At 42.2% G+C, this 14,674-nt stretch overlaps 1 long non-coding RNA gene across 2 annotated transcripts in view; it reads left to right on the forward strand.

Annotated features, from left to right (window-relative positions):
* Positions 1–14,674, forward strand: part of LOC132591889 (uncharacterized) — a 262,553-nt gene that overhangs the window by 170,341 nt on the left and 77,538 nt on the right. For both annotated transcript variants that reach the window (XR_009557329.1, XR_009557328.1), the window contains exons 3-4: positions 9,001–9,091; positions 9,489–9,578. This is a non-coding gene — a long non-coding RNA (uncharacterized LOC132591889). The remainder of the gene's footprint in view (positions 1–9,000; positions 9,092–9,488; positions 9,579–14,674) is intronic.

Genomic DNA, 14,674 nt, shown 5'->3' on the forward strand with positions numbered 1-14,674 from the left:
AGTAAGCTCTCACCATGAGGTTATGATTTGGCCTCTGCTATGCATTCTCTTGACGCTGCTTTCCGCAGCCACCGTTTTGCAATTTCGTGACACAATGGCTCCCCTCTCTGCTACGGCAATCTGTTTCTCCTGAAAGCAACAACAACAACAACAAAACATTAGATAAGGGATCTAGGGCAAAGCAAACTGATACTGGATTAATACTGCATGCTAATCCCGCTTCCAGCACTATGGGGAGAAGCGTATTCATGAATAACCTGAAGAGACTTTTAAAAATCTGACTGCTAATGAAGAGGTGACTTCGTTTGATAGAGGGCTTTGACGCGCAAGTGAGGCTCAGTTCTTCAACCGGAGGCACTGCAGAGGTGACGCCCCCAGCAGGAATCTCCAGCTGCTCCAGACCCTCTGTACACAGCAGGGAATACGTGTCCTCATGTATTAAACACATTTTAATGAAGAAGAGTTATCTGAAGTCACTTTCCATTTGGTAAATGGTCTCATTTTTTCCTGGAGGGGGAAACCACCCATGTTGAGTCAGGTCTGCTGGGCAGAATCCCTAAGTTCCTGCACAGGTGGAAAACTGTACTGTGCCAGGGGCCTAAATTTCTGCCAATGCAGTTAATACTCTTGGTGGGATCCCACTGCTAGAATAAACCTTACACCAGAGCCAAGGAATCTTTTAACCTCCAGCTGTTGCTGAGCAGAAGCTTCCATCAGCCCTAGCAAGCCCGGCCGGCGGCCAGAGATACAGTTCAGTAACACTTAGAGAGCCAAAGGTTCCTGCTTTAAACCACTGGAGCACTGTCAGGGCAAGGGGGGAACAGTACGTGGAGAAAGGGTGTACGGATATGGAGTGGAATAGTGAGGGAATCCTATATACACTCAGGGCTTGTTGCTATTCCCACCCCTTGCAATGGCACAGCTTTACACAAGCAAAAGCAATGGTATAAGTTAAAATGTTTCCACTGCAGTCAAGGGAGATCCCCATAGCTGCAGGAAATGACAGGATTCTGGCTAGCCCTGCAGCCAGTCATAGCGATGTGATGGGGTTAGCGATGGTGGGGTTTTTGATTCAATTTGCATTTAAAGATGAACTTAACCAATTTCCATTTGTTGAAATAGTACACAAACTGAAACAGTCATTCACTGAAATTCAAGCTTCTCCCAATTTTGTGATGTAGTTCGACAATCAAGTAATTTGAACTGCATATACAGTATTAGGATAAAGAATGCAGATAAATGTATGTATTGGTGAAAACAACACACAAAAGTAACAATCAAAGACTCCATTGCAAAAATGTATATATTGGGCAAAATGGCGTACAAAAATATGGTTGAGAAATTCACTCTAAACTGCTGGTGAATTTTCATGAGGATGTTAAAAGGACAATAATAATAATTCACAAACTGATGTGGAAATGTGGAGAACTGAATTTAAGATTGGAAAAATGAGAAGTTGAGAGAAACTGAACTTTACATATTAGTTCATCTCTACTCTAGGTCCCAAGCTAAGAAACTCTGATATGCTACATCAGGGAATGTAGGCTGAAAATACATTGCTTTATCATCATGTCTATAGAACTTGGAACACATGCTAGTTATAACTAGTACACTGGCAAAGGGACATTTTGCACATGTGCATGCACCAGGGCTGGCCCTACCATTAATCAAAGTGAAGCAGATGCCTCAGGCAGCAGATGCCAGCATAACTTTTATGTAGTAATTGGCTGGAATATACTGGTGTTTCTAAAGTGCTGCAATTAGAATAAACATATGGTTTATTACTGGAACGGGAAATGGCCATGGCATTTCAGATAATCCATACATCAGACACACAATGGAGTATTTCACATAATGATTATGTGATCAAACAAGAGATGCCTTTGTTTGTGTGACTTAAACTTACAGCAATTGATTTACAGTCCCCCATCTTCTATCTCATCTTCACAACTATAGTTGAACTGTTTTATGCAGGTGAAAATTGTCATATCTCTTAGCTGGCATCACATGAAATTCTTCACACCTCAAAATAAACCTGCCTTTTCTCCATATGCATTCCCCACTCTCCAGAGTCTCTATTTGATCAGGTTAGAAGAGATGGCCAATTCCCAAAGACAAACAACATTAATGAACTCCCTTCTTGAAATATATCTTGAAGAGGAGGCCACACTGAGAGTGCATAACAACAGCTCTTTAAATATAAAACAGTTTATGGAAGGAACAAACCAGCAGGTGGTTGTTTAGAACTGAAACTTAACTGCACGCTGCTCCAGAGCTGACTTAGCTCTTCCTGGTACAGCATCCCAGGAAGGCCAATACTCTGCACTTATTCTCCTCCATTCATTCTTAAATGATGATCTTGCCAAACAATTATATCCATGATGTGGTGGCAGAATGACCTACAATATAGATCATTTCAGCTGGCAGTCAGCCCAAAGATCAGTATACTTGAGTTCCTAACTACTGCTACTGCTTCTTGAATTTTGATTAAGCGTTGATTAAACACACGTACAGTATTCAAACAGTCTGGAGCAAACTTGGGTAGCTTTCAGATCACTCCAGAGGACGTTCCAGAAAGGCCCCTAGGAAGTTAGGCATTGTCTAATGAAAAAATTAATCAAAATGAACTAAAGCTGTGCATTGAATCTAGTTTATTAAAACTGGATTAAGTCTCTATGTGGATGTTGCTAATAGGCTTTTAGGATATGCTAGATTAGTTTAATTTAGCTAGGAGAAAGTTTAGCAGAAAGCTTTTGAATCCCAGTCTATGCAGCTCATGGGGGATTAGTTGGACGATCTAGTTTAATTAAGGGAGGACAAGTGTCAATGATCATAAGTCCTCAGTGACATATAAGTATTGTCAAATGGAGGAGGAGGGAAACCAGCAATAAACTTATGCAGCAGATGTTATCTATGCCAAAGGTGCTCAGCATGAGGCATGACAAGTCAGGCTTGTGGCACCTGAATAGAAACTTGGGAGCTTACAGGCTCAGCTCTGTTATAGTCAGACCTGCCAATTTCCCCCCTCTTCTGTGTTGCTCCATGTTGCATCCCAATAGGCTAGAGGCAAAACAGACACCAAAAGCAGACAAAGCACAAAGGATCTCTTGTTCCATGCACAATGGGGACTCAAGTTTCACTGGAACCCTTGCCAAACTTTTTGGTCAGTAATGATCTATACTAGAGGTGTGTTTCATCCCCTCCATGCATGCACACACATGCACATACTATCTCTAGGGCTCCCCCCCCCAAAAAAATGTCTGGCTGTCAGCCCACCAAAATTTGTGAACACTGTTTCTGCTGACCCTCCCCAGACTTAGGAGAGAGGCAAGGTCCTTTCCCAAGCAAAGGGAGGCTTGTCTAGCTTTTAGCACTGTGCTGCAGCAGATTTACTGGATTGTGTGGAAGCCAAGCAAGCTTCTCATATAACTGGGGCAGGAAACCTAGTGTTCTCCAGATGTTGTTGTTGGACTCTGACTCCCTTTAGCCCCAACCTGCATGGTCAATGTTCAGGGATGCTGGAAATTGTAGTCCAACAATCTGGAGGTTTCCTGCCCCATTATATGGTCTTGGCAACTGGCAATGCTACTTTTTGCCTGTGTGAACAATCTTCAGATTCTGGTGCCTAGGTAACCCCTAGACATTGTCTTCTCCCTGTACTGTTCTGGAAGGAAGGGATACAGGGAGGGAAAGGTGCATTTTCATATAACCTAGACAACACGGGGATCTATCTTTCCCTCCCACATCATGGGTGAAATTTCCACAAGTCTCCCAATGAAGCATCTCCCAATGAAACATCAGTAGCCCATGAATGAGGCTATGAAGTTATGTAGTTGATTTGCATCTCAACCCCAGTGAAACTGCCATTTTGTTCTAGAGCCTAAGAGCATACAGGGTGGAACCTAACAAGAATGGAGACCACACCACAGCTTCCTATAATCTGTGATCCTATGGTTTCTGAAACCTGATTGTGCCCCTACCATGCATGTGAAGAAAGAGCCATGGGTAGGCCTCTTTGCACAAGGCTGGGGTAGAGTGTGAAATCCATTGTGGATCCTACAATCTCTTTCAGAGCTCTGTCGAAATGAAATGGACCCATTCCATTCCCCACCAATGTGTTTTTGGGTGAAATCAAGCAGCTTCTGTATCCTGGTGCATCTTAAAATATGCTCACACAAATTGGACATATGGGCTTGGATCCTGAGAACTGCTAGTGGAAGGGGATTGAAGACTGATGACTTTTCTAATCCTCCTACCCTGGAAATCCCCAAGCCCAGAAGAGTCATATCCCAAGGCTTGGGGGGGGGGGGCTCTTAATGAGGTAGGCTGTGGCTCAAGAAGCTTGGGGGAAAGGGGAATAAAAACTCCATAACCCACTCTATTTAGGAGTCCAGAAAAAAATTCCGAGAACTCAGGGGGCTAGCAGGAGAGAGGGGTCAGGAAAGTTGCCTTTCAACAGCCCTCTTCCTCTAACACTTGTTGAGAGCAAAGCTATTCACTCATTGATATAAGCACAAAACTAAGTTCAGTGGTCCACTGCAAAGCTCCCTAAAGTCAATTGAGTGGTGATGCGCTAAATTGCAGTTTGCTATCAACTCAGTCAAGCAGCTTTACACTTGAATCCAAGCCACTGGCCTGGATAGGAAACAGTGTTCACCATGCACCTCAGAGCTGCATGAAGCATCTCAATGAGCATGCATTGCAGAATGAAAATTTAATTATAATGTATCGAGATATCAATTTTGTTGAAATACAAGGAGCTAAGACAATGCTGTAATAGCTTCCACTTCTTTATCAGATCAGGTGTTAGGAGGCTAGCACTATTATAAGCAGACATTTCTCCCTGCCCATTGCTGTTGCATTTGATTTCTTCCCATAGGAGTAACAGAGGGCAGTTCACATCCACAGCAGTCAAAACGAATAATGAAGAGGAACATTGGATTTGCTGGGAAGCAGGCCAGAGGCAGCCTATCACCACTTTCCCTGCTTCAGGTTAAGCTTGTCCAAAGCTTTGACTGCATGGGAAGTTGGACTTAATCTGTTTAGGGTTCCAAAGGGCAAAGACATAGATTTGAGATGAAAATAAGTATGTAGCTTCATGTATTATATCATAATGACTTGGGGTCAGATTAGTTTATCCGTATGGCTACAGATCTCTGTCTAGGAGAGTTAATAATATCAGCCAGCATTTTCCCAAAATAAATGCATGGTTTTTTAAAATAAAAAAAATCCTTATATTTTACTATGCTGTAGTGTTGCTTGATTGCCATGGCTTATAATAAAGATCTTTGTGGGCTAGCCAAATACACTGCATGTTCGAGAGAACAAAACAGAATTCCAGACTCACTGGATTATTCCTCCCTAAGGTTTGCCATTCAAATTTCTTAATAACATATAAGAAAAATGTAAACTACCATCTCTGCTGATTTGTAGCTTAGACATGACAACATTCATAATTTCCCCCCAAACAATTCCAACCAGATCAAGCATTAATTACTTGGCAATTTTCTGAAGTATGATGCAATGTCTGAAAGTTGTCTGCTTTTCAGTTTTAATTATGTCAGTGGCACTGTATCTCAAACAGATGAAAATCCTATTGATTTCAATGGTACTACCCAGTAAGCATACTTTGGATTGAAGCCTAAATTGCACAGCAAAGGTATTTGTTTAATGTACCATTGTAAACAGCTCACTCAAAGTTGAGAAAATGTCAAAATTGTCTACATGCATAATAGAAAAATTGAGGGTCCTTAATAATTATGGAGCTATTAAGCAACCACTTAAAGCAAATTAATCATGTCTCCAAGTATGACTGGTGATAAGTTTTAGACAGAATGTTTTTCTAGCATCACTGCCTTTGATGCCTGTCAAAGGAGGATGGAGGCAAAATGCAAAGATGGGTTATAAGTTCAGCAATTTGCTGTCTACCTAACCCTCGTTTCTATGTACATATATTTCTGAGATAATCTATGTGAAGGACTTCATGCTCTCAAAAGGGTAGAGGCCAGATCTCAGCCTTTAATGGTCTAAGGCACTCACATAGGTAGGGTGGACAGCATTCTTATCTCCATAATAGGATAGTACCATTATTTGCACAAAGCAGAAGACAGGCTGAAGCTAAGAGAAAGTGGCTCACTTGTGGCAATGGTAAGAAGTGCAAAATTAATATTTTTTTATTTGTAGCCCAGTCTTTGCTACAAAATGCAGTAGAAATCACATCCATGTTAATTTTTAATCATTATTTTATTTCCATCTTGAGTTGGGTTCCTGGAAAGGGTCATGGCTGAGTGGTAGAGCAGCTCTTTAGCATTCAGAAGTCCCCAGGTTTAATCCCTGACATCTCCAAATTGGGCTGGTTTGAAATCCTGGAGAGCTGCTGCCAATTGTGTAGAGAGTACTGAGGTAGATGGAACAATTGTTCTGACTCAGGGTAAGACAGCTTCCTATGTTTCTGTGAATATACGTGTTTTAGTTTTAAATAATTTCTTAAATGTGCATGTTGAAAAAATAAGTTTCTGAAGGAAAAGGCTTTGTGATGTGTTTGCCTAGTGCATATAAGAGTTACAGCCAGTGGCGTAGCATGGGTTGCCAGCACCCAAGCCTGCATGGAGGGTGGTGGGTGGGAGAGAAGGAAATGGACGTAGTATGTATGCACATTCAACTGCCTAATGGCGTCCGTGTATCCCAGGAGACTGCAGCCATAGAGATCAGGAAAGAAGAGTTGTTCTATTGTCTGGAGAGGTCACTTCCTGGTTTGCAAGGAGAAGCCATTTTCAACAGAGCCCAGCAATGGAAGGGGGCAGCTGTATTGAGGCAGCATTGGCTGTTGAAATTTTGCACCCTTAGCAATTATGCACCCAAGGCAACTGTCCTTGTAGTCCCACACTCTATACCACTGGTTACAGCTGATACCTTAGAACAGGCATCCCGAAACTGCGGCCCTCCAGATGTTTTGGCCTACAACTCCCATGATCCCTAGCTAAGAGGACCAGTGGTTGGGGAAGATGGGAATTGTAGTCCAAAACATCTGGAGGGCTGAAGTTTGGGGATGCCTGCCTTAGAAGAAAGATTTACCTCCTATGGCAGTGTTTCCCAACCTTGTGCCTCCAGATGTTTTCGGACTACAATTCCCATCATTCCTGACCACTGGTCTTGCTAGCTAGGGATGATGGGAGTTGTAGTCCCAAAACATCTGGAGGCACAAGGTTGGGAAACACTGTCCTATGGAAGAGAGGAGACAGAATGCTAAAAAAAAAGATGGCAATTGCTGCCTGAAGTTTTCTGTTAAGTACTTGTATTAATATATATTGTGCACATATATATCTATATATCTGCATATATATAAATCTGCTGCCTGAGTCAGCTGATCAAGAGTGTTTTCAGGGGATTATTTGTGAACAGTTAATCTAAGCAGTTAATTGAAGGTTGCAATCCTTCCAGCATTAGTTCTTTTTTCATTTTGGATTTGAAATTTTGATCACATTATTAGGTCCTGAACGTATCTATGTGGCAATCTCTCATCATGCTCATTTAGTAAGCAATTTGTCTCTTTTGTGAGAAGGTGCTCCTAGAGATCAGAGAAGCTTTCATAAACTTAACCTCCCTCCACAATGAAACCCTGTCATAATCCCTCAAAAATTGGGATCTAATGTGTAGGTCGCATGATACTTCAGCAGGCGGCCTAACCAAATGATGGGAAACTACAACAGTAGCATATTTACATGAAATAAGGACAAAAGATTGGGAGTTCATAGTAAGTCAGTTAGGGAAAGCTCAAATCATTTTGAAAGACATTGGCAGTTGAATACTATAACTGCTCAGAGAGGATGGATAGCAAAGAGCTGGTATATTGCAGAAATAAAAAAAGTCCCCTATTATTCAACACTCCAGTGATGGAGAAATAGGTTTTGTATCCTTTAATAATGACTGGATAAAGGTGGTCAGATTTTGGAAATTACTGTCACAGGTATCACCAGATCCCTTTTGCCAGTCTCCTAGCAATCATTGAATTTTATTTATAGGAGGAGATGAGCCATCCACATACTAATAAAAAAAAGATGAGAACATGCTCACCTGGAGAAGAATGGCGGAATCCCCCCCCCCCAAGGATCTGTGGAACCACCATGTGACAAGCCAAATTAAGAAGATCCAAATGCATGGGTTTTTTTAATCCAAAATTTCCTAACCCCATCCTTAAACTCCTGTAGCCTGTCATCAAGCAGGTTAGAAACAACAATTACTGTGTATTTAATTGAATTCCCCAAAAAGTTAATGAAGTGGCAGGCTCTTTCGTCACATCAGAAGACAAAGAGACATCCAATTCAGATGCTAAATAAATAAAGGCAGGCATGATTCATCAATGTTGCCCAGGGCTGCCTTTTCTACAAAAAGGAAATGGCCCAAATAATGGTAAAATAAATCAGGTCCTACTCATTTCCTTGGTGCCTAATCTGGGGATGGACTAAACTCTTGGCTGCACAAAATATGGAACAATCCGTTGGCACTGCCTTATCAAAGTAAAACTTGTCTTGAAGTGGGAAACAAAGCAAATAATAATAGAAGCTCAAATGGGTAAGCAGATTTCATATGGCCAGTGAAGCCCCATTCCATAGCTGTTGATCTTACCTACTTCAGAATAAAAATATCCACCATGAACTGATCAAAAGTAAAGAAAGGTGGCATCATTAAGTAATGCCCCCCTGCAGTATGACTAGGGACGGAAACTTCTGTTGATTTTGGTTCGCTCCATTTCTCATTTTTCCAATCTGAAATTCAGTTCTCCATACTTGCACTTTTTAAAAACACAGCAATTTGCACTTTTTAAAAAGAGAAATCCTCATGAAAATACTTCAGCATTTTACTGTCAATTTCTCCTAATAAACACACATTTGTGTGCAGTTTTGACTATTGTACTTGTGTTTTTTTTGCAAATGATTGCTTTTAATATAATGCATTTTTGTATATTACTTTCACTAATATATTCATTCTTGTGCACACAAGGTTACTTAGAGAACTACATGGTGAACTTTGGATCCACGCAGATTTCAAAGGATGGCTGAGTTCTTCTGGATCTCATATTGTTTCATAAAGTGTGAGTTTATCAAATTCAGCTCTAAAAGTGAACTGAATCAAATCCACCCCCCCCATCCCTATGTATGACATATGATGCATTAACAAGAACTCATGTGACAGCTTTGGGGCAACAATCTCAAAGAAGGGAGAAGGCAAAAGGGGCAACACTTTTGACCTTACCAATCCCCCACTTAATTTTAGAACCAGCTTTACTGCAACACTTTACTGAGCTCAAACACTAAGCAGCTATGAAGCCAAATTGCTTTTTGAACTCCTGTTCAACAATAGGATCAAATCCATGAAAACCAATGGAACCTATTTAAAAGTGGGCACTTTCATAACAATTGTATCATGAATTCTTTTTTTAACGGGAAGAGTGTGACATAATGTAATAAACCATGTCCTTATCTCTGCAGATAGCCTGGTTGTCCTGGAGTCCCTCCCCTGTGGACCGAAGCCTGTGGCAGGTGCAAAAGAAGGGTTTTTAAAAGCACAGGACCTTCAAGGTGAACTGGGAGAACCGGGTTGAGTCATGGTGTGGGATATTTCAAGATACATTTTTAAAGGATGCATCATTTTCTCCGGGGAGATTACTCAGAATGCAACAAAGGAAGGCCTTTCCTAATTAAATGCAACAGTACTTTTGGCAGTAAGGGGGCCAAGCTCTCAGACTCCGAGTCTCCTTAGATGGGCTCATTTCTTTGACAGTCTTTGGCCTTGACTTTCTGTCCTCAGAAATTCATTTCCAGCATCTCCTGCCAAACTGTCTTCTCTTCCTTCCTCTAGTTTATTTATCCTGAGCTCCTTTTGCCTGCCCTTTCTAACGTTTCCTTCCCTTCCTGCTGTCAACTTGACAAACCCCTCACTTGGATCTCAGCTCTTTCTCTTTGTTTTCCTCTGTATCCTTCCCTCGGCTTTTTGCCTCATCCACCTCCGAAGCTGAAAATGATGGAGTGACTTCATTCTGTATACCCACCACATCAGTGCGCACAGAGGCTGGTGTATGCACACAAGGATTGGTTTCTCCCCACACCACCCAAGTGAGAAGAAAAGGAAACAAGAGATTTTGTTTCCTACCCCCAAACCCTCCCTGATGAATCATTTCATGATTCTGCCACAATCCTTCACAACCTTCCATGACTTATTCCACTTATCTCACTTATTTCAGTGGGATTTTGAAGCAGTTTAGCACTGTGCAGGATTTCAGCCCACATCTATAATTTTCCTTGGACTAAATGTTTTTCAGGGGGGCAGGATTAGAGACAAAAAGAAAGTATTTGATGTGGAAGATCAAATTAATTCCATATAAGTAAAAAAACAAAACAAAACCCTCACAATTCTAGAAATGTACAAATTAAATTTCACTTGGCCATTTTGTTGTCATTCTTGATCAGGAACTCAGTGTTCCATTACAGTATCGGTAATGAAAACACTGTACTTTCATAACAGGCTGTTAGTATTCCACAAAGATTGACTAAGCGGGCTAAAATTGGATGTATTTGCTACATTTGATTTCCTAAGAAATGTATGTGTGAAAAAAGAGATTAGCAATCTATAGTGTTTTGTTAGACAGCATAGTACTTTGTGGTTTTCACCACATGTCTGAAACATCATATGCAAAACAAATTGCTTATCATATTGTACATGTCACTTTTCCTCCCTCCTTTGCAAAGCCTGGGTCCTGCATGCAATCTCTGAAATGGGATTGATCAAGTCTTAAGGAACCCAGACCTTTAGCTGAAATTCCTGCGTTGCAAAGGGTTGGACTAGATGACCCTCATAATCCTTTCCAACTCTATAATTCTATGATTCTAAGGGACCTTCCTCTGTCCCACTCTGTTTCCCTCTGTACTTGGCGGTGGGAAGTTGTGGAAGAGATGGTTTCATTTGTAATACAAAGGCTGCAGGAGTGCCTAAGATTTTCTTATGAACTTGCAGTGTTGGTGGGTTAAATTTAGGAGCAGCTAGGGTGAAGGTGCCCTGCCATTTACCAGACCTCCTGGCACTGCCATCACTGTGGGTTACCAGGAAGGGGAGATGGTAGGGAGGTTGCTCAGAATGGGCACATTAGTGGGAACACCAGAATGGCTCTACCAGAAGGTCCACTCCACACTGACCTCCCCACTACCTGGTCCCTTCACCCAGTAAGCTACACTGGCCCTAGTGACAGCAGGCTTGCACTAGATGCCCATATGCTCTCAGACCAGATGATCTCTGGCAGGCTAGACACAAAGGTGAGAGCTGTTTTCTATTTCTGCTGGATCTCTCAGCAGCTTTTGGCACCATCGACCATAACATCCTTCTGGACCGTCTAGAGGGATTGGGAGGTGGGGTCACTGTCATACAGTGGCTCCGCTGGGCTGTGTTCAAAAAGTGGTGGGGGGATGAGTGTTAAGACCCATGGGCTCTCACTTGTGGGGTGCCTCAGGGTTCTGTCCTCTCCCCCATGCTTTTCAACATTTACATGCAGCCGCTGGGAGAGATCATCAAGGGGGTTTGGGCTGGGTGTTCATCAGTATGCAGATGATACCCAGCTCTACCTCGCTTTCTAATCAGAACCAGTGTAGGTGGTGAAGATCCTGTGTGAGTGTCTGGAGGCAGTTGGAGGATGGATGGTGGCTAACAGATTGAGGTTGAATCCTGACAAGACAGAAGTACTGGTTGTGGAGGACAGGAGGCGGGCAGGTGTGGAGGACTCCCTGGTCCTGAATGGAGTAACTGTGCCCCTGAGGACCAGGTGCACAGCCTGGGAGTCATTTAGACTCACAGCTGTCCATGGAGGTGCAGGTCAATTCTGTGTCCAGGGCAGCTGTTTATCAGCTCCATCTTGTACGCAGGCTGAGACCCTGCCTGCCCGCAGACTGTCTCGCCAGAGTGGTGCATGCTCTGGTTATCTCCCGCTTGGACTACTGCAATGCGCTCTATGTGGGGCTACCTTTGAAGGTGACCCAGAAACTACAACTAATCCAGAATGCGGCAGCTAGACTGGTGACTGGGAGCGGACGCCGAGACCACATAACACCAGTCTTGAAAGATCTACATTGGCTCCCAGTACGTTTCCAAGCACAATTCAAAGTGTTGCTGCTGACCCTTAAAGCCCTAAACGGCCTCGGTCCAGAATACCCGAAGGAGCATCTCCACCTCCATCGTTCTGCCCGGACACTGAGGTCCAGTGCTGAGGGCCTTCTGGCGGTTCCCTCACTGCAAGAAGCCAAGTTACAGGGAACCAGGCAGAGAGCCTTCTCAGTAGTTGCTTCCGCCCTGTGCAATGCCCTCCCACCAGATGTCAAAGAGAAAAACAACTACCAGACTTTTAGAAGACATCTGAAGGCAGCCCTGTTTAGGGAAGCTTTTTATTGTTTAATAGATTATTGTATTTTAATATTCTGTTGGAAGCCACCCAAATTGTGCTTCTCAGTGCTATTCCAATTCCAGGCGGAAGGGTACGCAGGCACGCTGGATGATGTCATTAGAAATGTTATGGAGCCTAGAGGCCTTCACTGTCTCAAAATTAATTTTTAAATGAGATTAATTTTCAGGCACCCAGCAGACATTTTTAAAACATCAATTTAGAATTGGATGCTAGAGGGAGGAGCGGGGAGGGTCTGGTCATTGCCATCTGCTTTTGTATTCAATTTTTTTGTAAAGGGCTTCCAGCTGTGATACCAGTGTAATGGGAGTTATGGTTCAATTGTATGGTTATTGCTGTTATTATTGACATGAAAATTCTATGAAAGTGGTCAGCCTCCAAGTCTGTACCAAAGCAAATATATATAAACACATGCACATGAACTATTGATTAGCTAAAATGGTGATAAAATAATGTGCGTAGTCTGGCCCCCGATAGCTTTTTACCCTAGATAATAACTCCAGATATTATATGTATTAATGATATCTACATTAGTGCCAAGTAGAGTTCATTCTGGTTCAAGTTAATAAAACAACCGCTGAAGGAATTAATAAGAGCTTGCTACTTGTTGCAAAACAATTGAAACCCAGGAGGACTTGATATTAGAAAACTCCTGGGTGGTTGCTTCTTGTGAAAACTTTTGAATTAATGGTATTAAATACAAACATTTCTTAACTCCTGCAAGATTTACATTCCATGTCTCTCTTATAAATGCCATTCCTAACTCTTACTGCTCCTTTGGGACTTATTTAATTTAGCAATTGCTCCAGAAAGCACTTCATAAAAAACAATTATTGAATTAATTGTGATATTTCTAGCATAGCATTCATTTATGACATCCTCACCACCTGTAATCCCTTTCCACAATTCCCTTATAGAAGCAAAATTGAGTAATTTTCAGTTCCTGTTATACTCTATATTTATGATTATAGTGGAAATCTTGGCATGCTTTATGTTCAGTTCTTACTGTGCCATCTTACCCAGGGAATATACCAGTTGGGGCTCTTTTCTAGGGTCCTATACATGTTTACCCACAAATATGCCCCATTGAGTTCAATGTGTCTTGCTACCATTTAAGCGTATTATGTAATTGCAGTCTATAGATGCGTACATACACAGTCTTAAAGTGCATTAACTGCCTCTTGCTAATGCTTGGGGGGGGGGCAGATACATCTGAAATCTTGTGAAGTCATCAGTCAATTATGAAGGCCACCAATCTTTGGACCCTTTCAGACAAGCAATTTATACTGGGCCTATCGTGCAAGGTAACAGCACTGCAGTAACTCATATCAATCTGTTCATACAATGAGATCTACACCTGAGGCTCTTCTTCAGACACTCCCAGCAGCAGAAGGTGGGAAGAGACCAGGAAGAGGGTCCTTTCAATGGTGGCATCTTGCCGGTGGAAGGCCTTCCTCAGGAACGGTCACTGGTGCCCACATTGCTATCATTTTGGTGCAATACAAAGACCTTTCTATTTTCACAGGTTTTTAAACATTGCTGCTATTACCAGCTTTTGCTAACTGTGACTATGCTCTTATTAATCTTCCTTAGTCTAAACTGATGACCAAGATCTAGCAAGCTCAGTGTGAATCACACTGCTACCATTTTCAGCTTAGAATTACAGTAAATCAGCCAAACTGGATTCTTTCAAGTAGAACAGCCATGTCCAAAGTCCGTTTCGGGGGCCTAGTCTGGCCCGCCGGTCTGTTTAATCCAGCCCCTGTGACAGTTTATTTCCTAGGATAAAATCCCCCAAACCCTCAACAACTCCAACCCTTAAAAAGGTTCAACAACATTGGTTGGCCCTTTGGTTGGCCCTCACAGCCCTTCACTTCATCAAATCTGGCCCTCTTTGAAAAAAGTTTGGACACCACTGACCTAGAAGCAGCTTTAAATAAGACAGGACTAATTCTCACTGTAGATGCCATGTTGTAATTACCTTGGTTCAGAATAGGAATTGGTTTGACTCACAATGCTTCTATGTATTATGAGTTGAACATCATTTCTCCAGAAGCTCTTTGCCATCTCGGAATATTTCATGAGGTTCTTCACATGTGCAGGCTGCATTCAGATGGACCAGCCTCCTTTGTAGATAAAACCATGAAGTTATGTACTGTTAGGTCCTCCCCTCTCAATGAAACTTCTGTTTATTACTGCAAAATTATTACATAACCAGACCACCCAACAAAG

This window comes from Zootoca vivipara, chromosome 3 (genome assembly GCF_963506605.1).
Source record: "Zootoca vivipara chromosome 3, rZooViv1.1, whole genome shotgun sequence".
In the NCBI taxonomy this organism is placed as follows: Eukaryota; Metazoa; Chordata; class Lepidosauria; order Squamata; family Lacertidae; genus Zootoca; species Zootoca vivipara.